This window comes from Oncorhynchus kisutch, linkage group LG4 (assembly GCF_002021735.2).
Source record: "Oncorhynchus kisutch isolate 150728-3 linkage group LG4, Okis_V2, whole genome shotgun sequence".
NCBI classification, from domain to species: Eukaryota; Metazoa; Chordata; class Actinopteri; order Salmoniformes; family Salmonidae; genus Oncorhynchus; species Oncorhynchus kisutch.
In genome coordinates this window covers 75202653-75217922 of record NC_034177.2, presented here as the reverse complement: position 1 = coordinate 75217922, position 15270 = coordinate 75202653, and the positions used below count along the sequence as shown (strand labels likewise).

General features: G+C 41.6%; 1 protein-coding gene across 3 annotated transcripts in view; it reads left to right on the top strand.

Moving 5' to 3' along the window:
• Nucleotides 1-15270, top strand: part of LOC109889994 (protein FAM13A) — a 58004-nt gene that overhangs the window by 26302 nt on the left and 16432 nt on the right. The window lies entirely within an intron of this gene.

The window sequence follows — 15270 nt, the reverse complement described above, 5'->3', positions numbered from 1 at the left end:
GAAATGTCAGTCACCTGTTTGCATTCTGTACAATGGATTACAGTGAGCATAAAGGAATCAATCTTTACCTTTTTTTGTTCAGTGCTCCAACTTCTTTTTACCTCAAATTAGTAATTTTGGAAAATGTTCTTGGCAAGCCATTCTCACAATAGTTGAACAGTTTTTAACAAATTCATTTACTGAAAAATGAGAGACAGAGAGAGATTGTGTTTAATTTTTTCACTTTTATGTAACGTTACTGAGGTTGTGGATGCAGCTAGCTAGTTGAGCCTACTCAAACACCCGGTTCGAACAGAGAGGGATGCTATGTTAGCTAGCTAGGTCTGGATATCCAACACTGGAACTCTTCCAAGTCAAGGTAAGCTTTTGGTTTTATTAATTTGTTGCCACTGGGGCCTGCCAGTGTAACTGCTAAACTGCTTTCTGTACACTGTACCGCATGATTGTAGCGGGTTTACTAATGCATTAGAATCTAGTAGCTACAGTGCCTTGCGAAAGTATTCGGCCCCCTTGAACTTTGCGACCTTTTGCCACATTTCAGGCTTCAAACATAAAGATATAAAACTGTATTTTTTTGTGAAGAATCAACAACAAGTGGGACACAATCATGAAGTGGAACGACATTTATTGGATATTTCAAACTTTTTTAACAAATCAAAAACTGAAAAATTGGGCGTGCTAAATTATTCAGCCCCTTTATTTTCAGTGCAGCAAACTCTCTCCAGAAGTTCAGTGAGGATCTCTGAATGATCCAATGTTGACCTAAATGACTAATGATGATAAATACAATCCACCTGTGTGTAATCAAGTCTCCGTATAAATGCACCTGCACTGTGATAGTCTCAGAGGTCCGTTAAAAGCGCAGAGAGCATCATGAAGAACAAGGAACACACCAGGCAGGTTCGAGATACTGTTGTGGAGAAGTTTAAAGCCGGATTTGGATACAAAAAGATTTCCCAAGCTTTAAACATCCCAAGGAGCACTGTGCAAGCGATAATATTGAAATGGAAGGAGTATCAGACCACTGCAAATCTACCAAGACCTGGCCGTCCCTCTAAACTTTCAGCTCATACAAGGAGAAGACTGATCGGAGATGCAGCCAAGAGGCCCAGGATCACTCTGGATGAACTGCAGAGATCTACAGCTGAGGTGGGAGACTCTGTCCATAGGACAACAATCAGTCGTATATTGCACAAATCTGGCCTTTATGGAAGAGTGGCAAGAAGAAAGCCATTTCTTAAAGATATCCATAAAAAGTGTCGTTTAAAGTTTGCCACAAGCCACCTGGGAGACACACCAAACATGTGGAAGAAGGTGCTCTGGTCAGATGAAACCAAAATTGAACTTTTTGGCAACAATGCAAAACGTTATGTTTGGCGTAAAAGCAACACAGCTCATCAACCTGAACACACCATCCCCACTGTCAAACATGGTGGTGGCAGCATCATGGTTTGGGCCTGCTTTTCTTCAGCAGGGACAGGGAAGATGGTTAAAATTGATGGGAAGATGGATGGAGCCAAATACAGGACCATTCTGGAAGAAAACCTGATGGAGTCTGCAAAAGACCTGAGACTGGGACGGAGATTTGTCTTCCAACAAGACAATGATCCAAAACATAAAGCAAAATCTACAATGGAATGGTTCAAAAATAAACATATCCAGGTGTTAGAATGGCCAAGTCAAAGTCCAGACCTGAATCCAATCGAGAATCTGTGGAAAGAACTGAAAACTGCTGTTCACAAATGCTCTCCATCCAACCTCACTGAGCTCGAGCTGTTTTGCAAGGAGGAATGGGAAAACATTTCAGTCTCTCGATGTGCAAAACTGATAGAGACATACCCCAAGCGACTTACAGCTGTAATCGCAGCAAAAGGTGGCGCTACAAAGTATTAACTTAAGGGGGCTGAATAATTTTGCACGCCCAATTTTTCAGTTTTTGATTTGTTAAAAAAGTTTGAAATATCCAATAAATGTCGTTCCACTTCATGATTGTGTCCCACTTGTTGTTGATTCTTCACAAAAAAATACAGTTTTATATCTTTATGTTTGAAGCCTGAAATGTGGCAAAAGGTCGCAAAGTTCAAGGGGGCCGAATACTTTCGCAAGGCACTGTATGTTAGCTAACATGGTGACAATGATGTAGCTTGTGTGTTGCGGTTATGGTACGAAGGTTTGGCTTGGAAAGGTTTTTTTGCCTGGTCACAGCTGTTGTGTTGTGCACTGAAGTTCACAAGCAAAGGGAAATGGTGAGAGGAGAATAGCGCGTAGATGCGAGAAGGAATTGTACAACGAGCAAAGTGATCATGCTGTTTGTATGTGGCTGCTTTGAAAGTGAACTGTGTTTGTTACGACTTTTACTTCCTCTAGATAGTCAAGTTTGATCGTCTTCTCTTCACCCCTGATCATTCAGCTAATTCTATTGAAAAACTTTTCTTAAACGGAAGCAAAGGGAACAAAAACGGGGATAAACATAACTGAATTTGTCCAATAGACACTTTCATTTGCAACTGTTTGGACAAATGATTACACCCTAGATCAGCTAGATGCAGGCAAGAGTGTGCAAGGCGGTATTGAATGTGTCACTGTCTGTCACCTTGATTACTCAAGTTTTTCTCTCTGAAAGTATTCAGACCCCTTACAGCCTTATTCTAAAATACATCAAATAAAACATTTTCCTCATCAATCTACACACAATACCCCATAATGACAAAGCAAAAAGAGGTTTTTAGATTGTTTTTGCAAAAAAACAACAGAAATACCTTATTTACATAATTATTCAGAAACTTTGCTATGAAATTCAATTGATTGAACTATATAAGGTCCCACAGTTGACAGTGTATGTCAGAGCAAAAACCAAGCCACAAGGTCGAAGGAATTGTCTGTTGAGCTCCGAGATAGGATTGTGACGAGGCACAAATCTGGGGAAGGGTACCTAAACATTTCTGCAGCACTGAAGGTTCCCAAGAACCCGATGGTCACTCGGACAGAGCTCCAGAGTTCCTCTGTGGAGATGGGAGAACCTTCCAGAAGGACAACCACCTCTGCAGCACTCCACCAATCAGGCCTTTTTGGTAGAGTGGCCAGACAGAATCCACTCCTCTGTAAAAGGCACATGACAGCCCGCTTAGAGTTTACCAAAAAGCACCGTAAGTACTCTCAGACCATGAGAAACATGATTCTCTGGTCTGATGAAACCAAGGTTGAACTCTTTGGCCTGAATGCCAGGAAACCTGGAACCATCCCTACGGTGAAGCATGGCGGTGGCAGCATCATGCTTTGGGGATGTTTTTCAGCGGCAGGGACTGTGAGACTAGTCAGGATCGAGGGAAAGATGAACTGAGCATTGTACAGAGAGATCCTTTGATGAAAACCTGCTCCAGAGTGCTCAGGACCTCAGACTGGGGCGAAGGTTCGCTTTCCAACAGGACAACAACCTTAAGCACACAGCAGTAGCGGAGAGAACAGTCTATAACTTGGGTGGATGGAGTCTTCAACCATTTTTAGGGCCTTCCTCTGACACCACCTGATATAGAGGTCCTGGATGGCAGAGAGCTTGGCCCCTAGTAATGTACTGGGCCGAATGCGCTACCCTCTGTAGCGCCTTGCAGTCGGATGCCAAGCAGTTACCATACCAAGTGGTGATGCAGCCAGTAAAGATGGTCTCAATGGTGCAGCTGTAGAACTTTTTGAGATGCTGAGGGCCCATGCCAAATATTTTCAGCCTTCTGAGGGGGAAGAGGCATTGTTGTGCCTTCTTCACGACTGTGTTGGTGTGTGGACCATAATAATTCCTTAGTGATGGGCTCCCGAGTGCCGCAGCGGTCTAAGGCACTGCATCTCAATGCTAGAAGCGACACTACAGACCTGGTTGGATTCCAGGCTATATCACAACCGGCCGTGACCAGGAGTCCCATAGGGCGGCGCACAATTGGCCCAGTGTCATCCGGGTTAGGGGAGGGTTTGGCTGGGGGGGCTTTACTTGGCTCATCCCACTCTAGCGACTCCTTGTGGTGGGCCGGGTGCCAGCAGGCTGACTTCAGTAGTTAGTTAAACAATGTTTCCTCCGACACATTGGTGCGGCTGTCTTCCATGTTAAGCGGGTGGGTGTTAAGGAGCTCGGTTTGGCAGGACACATGACTCGACCTTCACTTTTCTCGAGCCCGTTGGGGGAGTTGCAGCGATGAGACAAGATCGTAATTGGATCGCAATTGGATATCACAGAATAAACATTTAAAATAATGAAGCACATTCATCCGCTTAACACGGGGTGTAGAGCCTAACTGGCTCTAAGCAATGCGTGAGTTTCAAGTTTGGGGAAGATCATTTTCACCATAAAAATGCGCCTTTATAATAATAGCATTACATGCATAATTGCATTTGCGGTCACTTTTGATAATGGTGTTTTCCCGCTAATGGAACATTTGCGCTTATAGCCGTCTGCCGTGTGCGCATTGCTACACTTATAATGTGAAGAAATAGCCTAATCACATTTTAAGCTAAACATTCTGATCTGTTGTGTCAGCCTCATTGGGTAAATGTTTTTGGGGGGATGCTAGTGGTTGTATTTAACTGTCCCAGACTATGTTTGGAATATTTATCTATGGCACAGAATAGAGAATGTAAACTTTTGTACTATGGGTGGATTGACATAGGCTAGTGCTTTTGCTGTTCGTTAGGGCTTCTCATCCTTTTGGCTGTTGAAAATTTAATGTGGATAGTTCTTTGTTGCAGGAATTAAATTCCTCTGTTTTAATACCCAATTAAAATTAAACACTCTGTCAATTCATAAGGATTTGTATGACCCTTATTTTATAAAAATTGACAGAGTCCAGTCTTAAAGTCAAACAGCAGCTTTTATTCACGAGAGTACTGCTCCTTACACATTTTACCACAGGTTATAAACTGAAAATGACGTCAGCGTTTTCTAAATGATCCGTCTCTTCTTGACACTGGTAGAAAGACTCTATAGTTCTCAAGCCTTCCCACCTCGCCTAGAGCCAAGGTCAGCCAGTGTAGATAAGCATTCTAGCCAGTCTGGCGATATAGTTCCTTCATTTCTACCAAGGAACAGACAGTCATTGTTCTAATTCTTGATTATATTTACACACATTATATTCAGTACTAGGATTAAAAAGAAAATTCCTACATATACAGTAACATAATAGTATTCTGATTAGTACATATACAGTAACATAATAGTATTCTGATTAGTACATATACAGTAACATAATAGTATTCTGATTAGTCAGTCCTGATTGAAATGTATACATAATTAGTCATTATTAATAAAAATTCCCTTAACATTCTTCCAATATCTTCAATATGCACCTCGGAATTGGATAAGGACTTGTAGCCTGTGAGAAAGACACGATCACGTGATGAAAAGCCAAGTGAGTGAGAGGTGCTCCGGAGCTGGCAGCACTCAGGGAGAAGGGAACAACGGCATGGATTTTTTTAGGGTGCATTACGGCCACACAAAGGGGATGCCGCCGGGAAATTTGAGGCATTATCAATAGCTTGTCAAATTGTGAAAGAGAGACTGATGAAGTGTGTTCAGCCTGCTCAAAAACCTAAGCAAAGCTCATGCCTTTCAAGCAACTTTTTTCAAATCATCATTAGAGTCGCATTATGCAGCCTTAAAATGTATTAAAAATAAAAACATAAAGCCCAACGTTTGTAGAACAACTAAAGTTACATGAATAACTCTAAATTAAGCATATAGGAGTACCTATTTCTTTGTTAACCGCTCCAAACAGAATAGCTGCATGTGAGCACTCCTTCAAATCATTTGGAGAAATATCCTTTCTATTTTATTCAGCCTTGTTGAATTGTATTCTTCAAACTATAAAATAATGCCACGTAATTCTAACCAAATCTCGTCTGCTAAATGAACTAGTGTAGCCCACAGCCATATGGCATAGCCAGATCAGGACCTAAAATAAGGACAACTCAGAGTATGCTATTCTGTTCTTCTGAAATAGATTACATTTTCTTATAATCCTGTTTCTTTAGACCTGTCTAAAATAAATTAGGGATTTATTGTGAAGTTGTAGGTTATATTACATGGATTTATTCAACTTTTTAAAATGTAGATGTTACAAAGGTCTTCATCAGTGGCTTGTAGGCTATGTGTGGAAGCCAGGAGATGCTAAATGTGTATATGTTAATTAACGGTCAATTACCGTGAGACCAACAGTTATTTGCTTGACAATCACCGGCTGACAAAATTTTGTGACCGCCACAGCCCTAAATAAGGTCAATTGAAGTTGTGTTTGTTTGGGAAATCATGTGTATCAGAGGGTAACTGGACCATACTAGAACTCCCAGTGTCAGCAGTGGCCTCAATCCTTTGCCAGATAGCCTAGAGGAGGGGTATGTAAATAGATTCAGCCGCGAGCCGATTTTTGTCAGAGTGGATGGTTGGAGGGCCGGAACATAATTATAATAATTTATACACTGAAAATTGACCACAACTAAGCACAAAAAGAGGTTGTGTTTGAAAATAACAATAATTGTATACCTTGATTACATTGAGACATGATCACGCCAATTTTTTTATTTCACAGAAGTGCTTGGGAACAGATTTCCTAAATTACACATTTTTCGCTGAATTCCTGGTGATGTTAGTCTATTTTGACCTAAAATCCCCCCCCAAAATCACTTGCAGGCCGCCTAATTGCCGACCCCTGACCTAGATGCTCACTTGACACATGGTAGGGTCAACACAAAGAGTTCACCCTCCTTGTGTGTGGTGTGTGTGTTGGTTTGTGTGTTTGGTGTGTGGTGGTATGTGGGCATGGTCGGTGTGGGTAGCTACCCATGCTCCCAGACCACTGCCACCAGCCACCCTCTCTGGGCTGGTTGGGGATCAGGTTGTCAAAGGACAATTTAAAGTCAGACAACATCGTCTGGAACTAGCAGGAATGACTCAGAGCTGGTGTTTGTGCTTGTGTGTTTGTGTGTGTGTCTTACCTATTGGCAAAGGAGAGTCGGAAACAGTCAAGTTGATATCACCGAGGATTTTACAGATGCCTCTCATTACACTAGTGAGAGGGGCTTTGTAAATAGATAAGATATCATCATGAGATACTTTATATTAAGGGATGATATTTGTTATAGAGCTGTATCCTAGTTATTTGCATAATGATGTTGTGTCTAGATATGTGGATCTCTTTGGCTTTTCAGTATGTAGTCTGAATCATATCTATCAAAGATCTTTAGGAGAATCCCTCTACACAGACTCTATATTATTAAATCCCTTCTATCCCTTGTTACATTGCATTGAGGGTAGTACTCAGCAGGGATTCTGACTGAGGGTCTGGGTAAGAGGCGTTGCTTTCTCTCTCTCTTTGACAGCCTCTGACCTACTTCCACCTGGGTTTCACAGCTTATAATGGTATACCCTGAGCAGCATATCCAATTGCTAATTGCGCTCTGAGGCGAGTGGGCCATCTTTAGTGTGTGCGCATGCACGCTGTGTGTTTATGTGTGACTGGGTTGAGGGGGCAGTATATCAGATGTACTCGGCTAGTTGGTTAGTTAGTTGGTTGGAATTGGTTGAGTGTCCTAAATATTCTCCTGTGTTTTCTGCTTCAGCATCCCAGGAAAAAGTAATTGAGCTACAGTGCTTTGCGAGTAAAGACTGAATATTTACAGTGAATAAAACTTGTTTGGTTGCATGTTTAAAAATTGCAATGTTACACTGCATTCCTAAAAATGTAATTGTTTGTGTAATTACTGTCCTATTTTTAGATTAGGCTAGATGACTGTTCTTGAAAAATTTTGTAGGATGCTTTCAAGACATTCTAGTAGCATTTCTACAATGCATACAGTATCAGTCAAAAGTTTGGACACACCTACTCATTCAAGGGTTTTTCTTTATTTGTACTTTTTCCTACATTGTATAATAATAGTGAAGACATTAAAATTATGAAATAACACATATGGAATCATTTAGTAACCAACAAAGTGTTAAACAAATCCAAATGTTATATTCTTCAAAGTAGCCACCCTTTGCCTTGATGACAGCTTTTTTACACTTTTGGCATTCTCTCAACCAGCTTCATGAGGAATGCTTTTCCAACAGTCTTGAAGGAGTTCCCACATATGCTGAGCACTTTTTGGCTGCTTTTCCTTCACTCTGCGGTCCAACTCAGCACAAACCATCTCAATTGGGTTGAGGTCAGGTGATTGTGGAGGTCAGGTCATCTGATGCAGCACCAGCATTCTCGTTCTTGGTCATATAGCCCATACACAGCCTGGAGGTGTGTTTTGGGTCATTGTCCTGTTGATAACAAATGATAGTCCCACTAAGTGCAAATCAGATGGGATGGCATATCGCTGTAGAATGCTGTGGTAACCATTCTGGTTAAGTGTGCCTTGAATTCAAAATAAATCACAGACAGTGTCACTGGCAAAGTACCCCCACACCATTACACCATATCCTCCATGCTTCCCGGTGGGAACCACACACGTGGAGATCATCTGTTCACCTACTCTGCGTCTCACAAAGACACGGCGGTTGGTAACCATTCTGGTTAAGTGTACCTTGAATTCTAAATAAATCACAGACAGTGTCACTGGCAAAGTACCCCCACACCTTTACACCATATCCTCCATGCTTCCCGGTGGGAACCACACACGTGGAGATCATCTGTTCACCTACTCTGCGTCTCACAAAGACATGGCGGTTGGGCCCAAAAATCTCACATTTGGACTCATCAGACCAAAGGACAGATTTCCACTGGTCTAATGTCCATTACTCATGTTTCTTGGCCCAAGCAGGTCTCTTCTTATCATTGGTGTCCTTTAGTAGTGGTTTCTTTGCTGCAATTCGACCATGAAGGCCTGATTCACACAGTCTCCTCTGAACAGTTGATGTTGAGATGTGTCTGTTACTTGAACTGTATGAAGCATGTATTTGGGCTACAATCTGAGGTGCAGTTAATTCTAATTCATTTATCCTCTGCAGCAGAGGTAACTCTGGGTCTTTCTTTCCTGGTGCGGTCCTCATGAGAGCCAGTTTCATCACAGGGCTTGATGGTTTTTGCGATTGCACTTGAAGAAACGTTCAAGTTCTTGAAATGCTCCGGTTTGACTGATCTTCATGTCTTAAAGTAATGATGGACTGTTGTTTCTCTTTGCTTATTTTAGCTGTTTTTGCCATAATATGGACTTGGTCTTTTACCAAATAGGGCCATCTTCTGTATACCACCCCTACCTTGTCACAACACAAACGATTGGCTGAAACACAGGAAAGAAATTCCACTTTTAACAAGTCACACCTGTTCATTGAAATGCATTTCAGGTGACTACCTCATGAAGCTGGTTGAGAGAATGCCAAGAGTGTGCAAAGCTCTCATCAAGGCAAAGGGTGGCTACTTTGAAGAATCTAAAATATATATGAGTAGGTGTGTCACGCCCTGACCTTAGAGAGCCTTTTTATGTCTTTATTTTGGTTTGGTCAAGGTGTGATTTGGGTGGGCATTCTATGTTCTTTATTTCTTTGTTTCTGGCCGAGTGTGGTTCCCAATCAGAGGCAGCTGTCTATCGTTGTCTCTGATTGGGTGTCATACTTAGGCAGCCCTTTTCCCTCCTTCTGTGTGGGATCTTGTTCTTTTATTTGTGTGCAGATAGTTTGCACAACGAAGCTGGTCGGTCGTTGAAGTCTTTATTGTTTTGTCTTTTCTAAAGTTTCACTTCGTTAATAAATTATGTGGAACTCAAAGAACGCTGCGCCTTGGTCTCATCCTTCCGACAACACCCATTACAAGGTGTGTCCAAACTTTTGACTGGTACTGTATGTTTTGCTACTCAGTTGAGTTGAATGAGGTGAACTCAGTGTGAAGTTGCTGCTGCTAAATAAAATAAGTAGGTTAGACCGGGGTTGGTTGTCACACTTTTTATTTCTCAGCACCAGTATATCTTACCAGGCTTTTTTCAGTATTAATAGAAAGACCAAGGTATTGGTTTGAAATAGGGACATTTTTTTTATCCTCGCATCTTATTCCAACATGGTGTTAGGGCTGGGCGATATGGCCAAAATATTATATCATGGTATTTAAAAAATTGGACGGCATGACGGTATTTTTAGTTTTTGAATTATAAAAGTTCTACATTTACTTAATGAGTAGTGAGTGATCCTAGGGTGGCAACACATAAACTTAGCAAAAAAAGAAACGTCCCTTTGTTCAGGACCCTGTCTTTCAAAGATAATTCCTAAAAATCCATATAACTTCACAGATCTTCATTGTAGAGGGTTTAAACACTGTTTCCCATGCTTGTTCAATGAACCATAAACTATTTATGAACATGCACCTGTGGAACGGTTGTTAAGACACTAACAGCTTACAGACGGTAGGCAATTAAGGTCACAGTTATGAAAACTTAGGACACTAAAGAGGCCTTTCTACTGACTGATAAACACCAATAGAAAGATGCTCAGGGTCCCTGCCCATCTGCGTGAGGAGGCATGAGGACTGCAGATGTGCCCAGGGCAATAAATTGCAATGTCTGTACTATGATACGCCTAAGACAGCGCTACAGGGAGACAGGACGGACAGCTGATTGTCCTCGCAGTGGCAGACCACGTGTAACAACACCTGCACAGGATCGGTACATCCGAACATCACACCTGCGGGACAGGAATAGGATGGCAACAACAACTGCCCAAGTTACACCAGGAACGCACAATCCCTTCATCAGTGCTCAGACTGTCCGCAATAGGCTGAGAGAGGCTGGACTGAGGGCTTGTAGGCCTGTTGTAAGGCAGGTCCTTACCAGGCATCACCGGCAACAATGTCACCTATAGGCACAAACCCACCGTCGCTGGACCTGACAGGACTGGCAAAAAGTGCTCTTCACTGACGAGTCGTGGCTTTGTCTCACCAGGGGTGATGGTCGGATTCAAGTTTATCGTCGAAGGAATGAGTGTTACACCGAGGCCTGTACTCTGGAGCGGGATCGAGGTGGAGAGTCCGTCATGGTCTGGGGTGGTGTGTCACAGCATCATCGGACTGAGCTTGTCATTGCAGGCAATCTCAATGCTGTGTGTTACTGGGAAGACATCCACCTCCCTCATGTGGTACCCTTCCTGCAGGCTCATCCTGACATGATCCTCCAGCATGACAATGCCAACAGCCATACTGCTCATTCTGTGTGTGATTTCCTGCAAGACAGGAATGTCAGTATTCTGCCATGGCCAGCGAAGAGCCTGGATCTCAATCCCATTGAGCACGTCTGGGACGTGTTGAATCGGAGGGTGAGGGCTAAGGGCCATTCCCCCAGAATGGCCCCAGTTTATGTCTCAGTAGTTGAATCTAGTTATGTTCATATAAATATTTACAAATGTTAAGTTTGCTGAAAATAAATGCAGTTGACAGTGAGAGGATGTTTCTTTTTTTGCTGAGTTAACATTCTAAGTGATTTCAGTGAGTCTTTCTCCATTCTGATTGTTTTATACTGTTCAATTCAACTTCAATCAAAACAAATTTCAGCACTTTTATAATTTCAGCTTTTCCTGCACTCAATTGTAATGGTGGAAAAAATACCCAATTGCCATACTTGAGTAAAAGTAAAGATATGTTAATAGAAAATGACTAAAGTGAAATACTACTTGAGTAAAAGTCTAAAAGTATTTGGTTTTAAATATACTTATGCATCGAAAGTAAAAGTATAAATTATTTCAAATTCCTTATATTAAGCAAACCAGAAGGCACCCTTGTCTTGTTTTTATATTATTTACGGTGGACCAGAAGCACACTCCAACACTCAGACATAATTTACAAACAAACTATTTGTGTTTAGTGAGTCCTCCAGATCAGAGGCAGTAGATGACATGGGATGTTCTCTTGGCAAGTGTGTGAATTGGACCATTTTCCTGTCCTGCTAAGCACTCAAAATGTAATGAGTACTTTTAGGTGTCAGGGAAAATGTATGGAGTAAAAAGTACAGTATTTTCTTTAGGAATGTAAGTGAAGTAAAAGTTGTCAAAAATAGTAAGGTACAGATACAAAAAAAAATTAAGTATTACTTGAAATTATTTTCTACTTAAGTACTTTACACCATTGTTAAATTGAGATAATTTCCACACTGCCACGTAGGGCTGCAGGATATGGCCAAATAATTTAGGATTTATTTTTAACCAAACATTGCAATTGCGATTTGACTTGCGAATTAGAGCAAAACTGTTGGAATCATGGAAATATGACTATTCAAATTATATAGTTCGAATATAATAGGGGACACTTTGAACACTGTTGTTTGCGATGACAACGAATTAAAATGCCAGGGAGGAGTTATTGTGACAGGGTAGGATCTAGTGTTGATAGGTGTTTCCTAGGGGATCCCAAAGGCTTTGGCTACATTGCATGTTTGCTCTTAGCTACTTCATGTAGCTAACATATTATTCCTTTGCATATTCCTCTTTGATTTAGAAGATGCTGTTGCACAAACAACATGCTGATTTATATCTACACCATCACTGATATTATCAGGCTGTATTAGCTAGCTACGTTTGTTCTTACTCAGTACATTTATTAGTTAGCTAGCTTTTAGCATTAGCGGCTAACAATTAGCGTCTCACAAGATGTATGGTAACTTGCTAAGAAAAGACAAACATCAACATTGTTGCATATGCTGCTTTGACCACGCAGACTGAACGCAAGTGTCTCGTGGTTGAGGATCATCAAGTGCGCTCCTTGAGTGAAAGGGAGCGTGGCTAGGTCTGTGTGGAAAGTGGCACGGAGAAAGATGACTCAAGTAGCGAAGTAAACTATACAATTTGACATTACACAAGGCGTATCACATTTAACAAACCAAACATTCAAATACCGGTATAGAAGGTAAAGTAAAAACCCAAACCGGTCCCTGCATCAATACCGGTATATCATAAAATATGGTATACTGCCCAACCCTACATGGCGTTATACGCCATCAAACACTCGGTCCACTTGTGACAACCAGACCAATCGTGGGGTTGGTTGTCAGTGTTTGCTAGTAACTTCTTCCTGTTGTAATAGGAAATTAACAATATAGTATACAGTCTTAGAAATAGCCTTTCTTTGATTTAACCATATTCCTAACAAAATCCAGCATTTTATGCCTTGATAATAACATGACATTTTGAATGTCTGTGTGGGTGTGTGACAGAAAAAGAGGAAATGATGGGAGCTTTTTATAGCAGAAGCACAAAGGACCTTGGGATTTGTTGTATCCTAGCAGTGGCAGTGTCCTTGAACAATATGGTTACAATGGGTTGGATTGTGACAAGGGTATTTCCATGTAAAAGGCCCAATGAGCACGAACATAGCTCATTTGACACCAAATGAGCTAAGAGTCAAGACTATATTTTATTTTATTTACTAAGGCATACTAATGCATTTTTCAACCATTTTCTATCATAAAAAATAGGAATAAGCAATGGCTTTTGATTTCAGGTCAAATGGATGGAAACATATGGAAAAGTGGCCAGATTTTGCAGCTCTTTCAGAACATCAGCTATCTGGATTTGGGGAGGCTTGGGCAAGTTGCTGTGGAGAGTGCAGAGCTGTTGAACGGGGTAGGGGTAGGGGTAGCCAGGTGGAAAGCATGGCCAGCTGTAGAAAAATGCTTATTGAAATTCTCAATTATCGTGGATTTATCGGTGGTGACAGTGTTTCCTGGGAGGAGGTGCTCTTATTCTCCATGGACTTTACAGTGTCCCAGAACTTTTTGGAGTTTGTGCTACAGGATGCAAATTTCTGTTTGAAAAAGCTAGCCTTTGCTTTCCTAACTGCCTGTGTATATTGGTTCCTAACTTCCCTGAAAAGTTGCATATCTTGGGGGCTATTCGATGCTAATGCAGTACGCCACAGGAAGCTTTTGTGCTGGTCAAGGGCAGACAGGTCTCTGGAGTGAACCGAGGGATATATCTGTTCCTGGTTCAACATTTTTGGAATGGGGCATGCTTATTTAAGATGGTGAGGAAGGCACTTTTAAAGAATAACCAGGCATCCTCTACTGACGGAATGAGGTCAATATCCTTCCAGGATACCCGGGCCAGGTCGATTAGAAAGGCTCGCTGAAGTGTTTTAGGGAGCGTTTGACAGTGATGAGGGGTGGTCGTTTGACCGCAGACCCATTACGGACGCAGGCAATGAGGCAATGATTGCTGAGATCCTGGTTGAAGACAGCAAAGGTGTATTTAGAGTGCAGGTTGATCAGGATGATATCTATGAGGGTGCCCATGTTTACGGATTTGGGGTTGTACCTGGTAGATTCATTGATAATTTGTGTGAGATTGAGGGCATCTAGTTTAGATTGTAGGACGGCCGGGGTGTTATGCATGTCCCAGTTTAGGTCACCTAACAGTACGAACTCTGAAGATAGATGGGGGCAATCAATTCACATATGGTGTCCAGGGCACAGCTGGGGGCTGAAGGTGGTCTATAACAAGCGGCAACGGTGAGAGACTTGTTTCTGGAAAGGTGGATTTTTAAGTAGAAGCTCAAATTGTTTGGGCACAGACATGGATAGTATGACAGAACTCTGCAGGCTATCTCTGCAGTAGATTTCAACTCCGCCCCCTTTTGGCAGTTCTATCTTGTCGGAAAATGTTAAAGTTAGGATGGAAATGTCAGGATTTTTGGTGGCCTTCCTAAGCCAGGATTCAGACACGGCTAGGACATCCGGGATGGCAGAGTGTGCTCAAACAGTGAATAAAACACTGACCTAGGAACTCATGGATACTCCCTAATAGCAATAATTTACAAAGATTATTATTATTATTATTCATTTTTTACCTATGAAAACAGAAATTCTCCTCACCTCAATGTTTTTTCATGCTGATGTGAATTGACCAGGTGGATGAGTTATTTAAAAGAATTCACACATTTTAACCTTCAAATTAATTACAGTGCACCATTTAAATATAGAGTAATTAGCACTGTGACAACCAACCCCGATCTCCCCTAAGCCTTGTCCGAACCAGAATGGCCCATAGGGGCAGGAGCCTATCTCGTGTTTCTGTAGCGTGAGACGGCTTGGACACGATGCTAGTTTCTGCTACTAACTCTGTGCATAAGCGTTAGACCACTTTGTTTACGTTCTCAGACTACTGGCAACACATATCTACCTTGGGAGATCAGTTGTGTTTTGTTTCGCTGAGAGCAGGGAGATTATGATAATTGGAGGTCTGAAAGGAGTAAAAAACTTAATGTGTTCTCACCCAGAAGTAGGAAGACAGTTCTTGAAAGTCAATCTTTACAAAGGCTTTGGTGTATGCTTAATTTA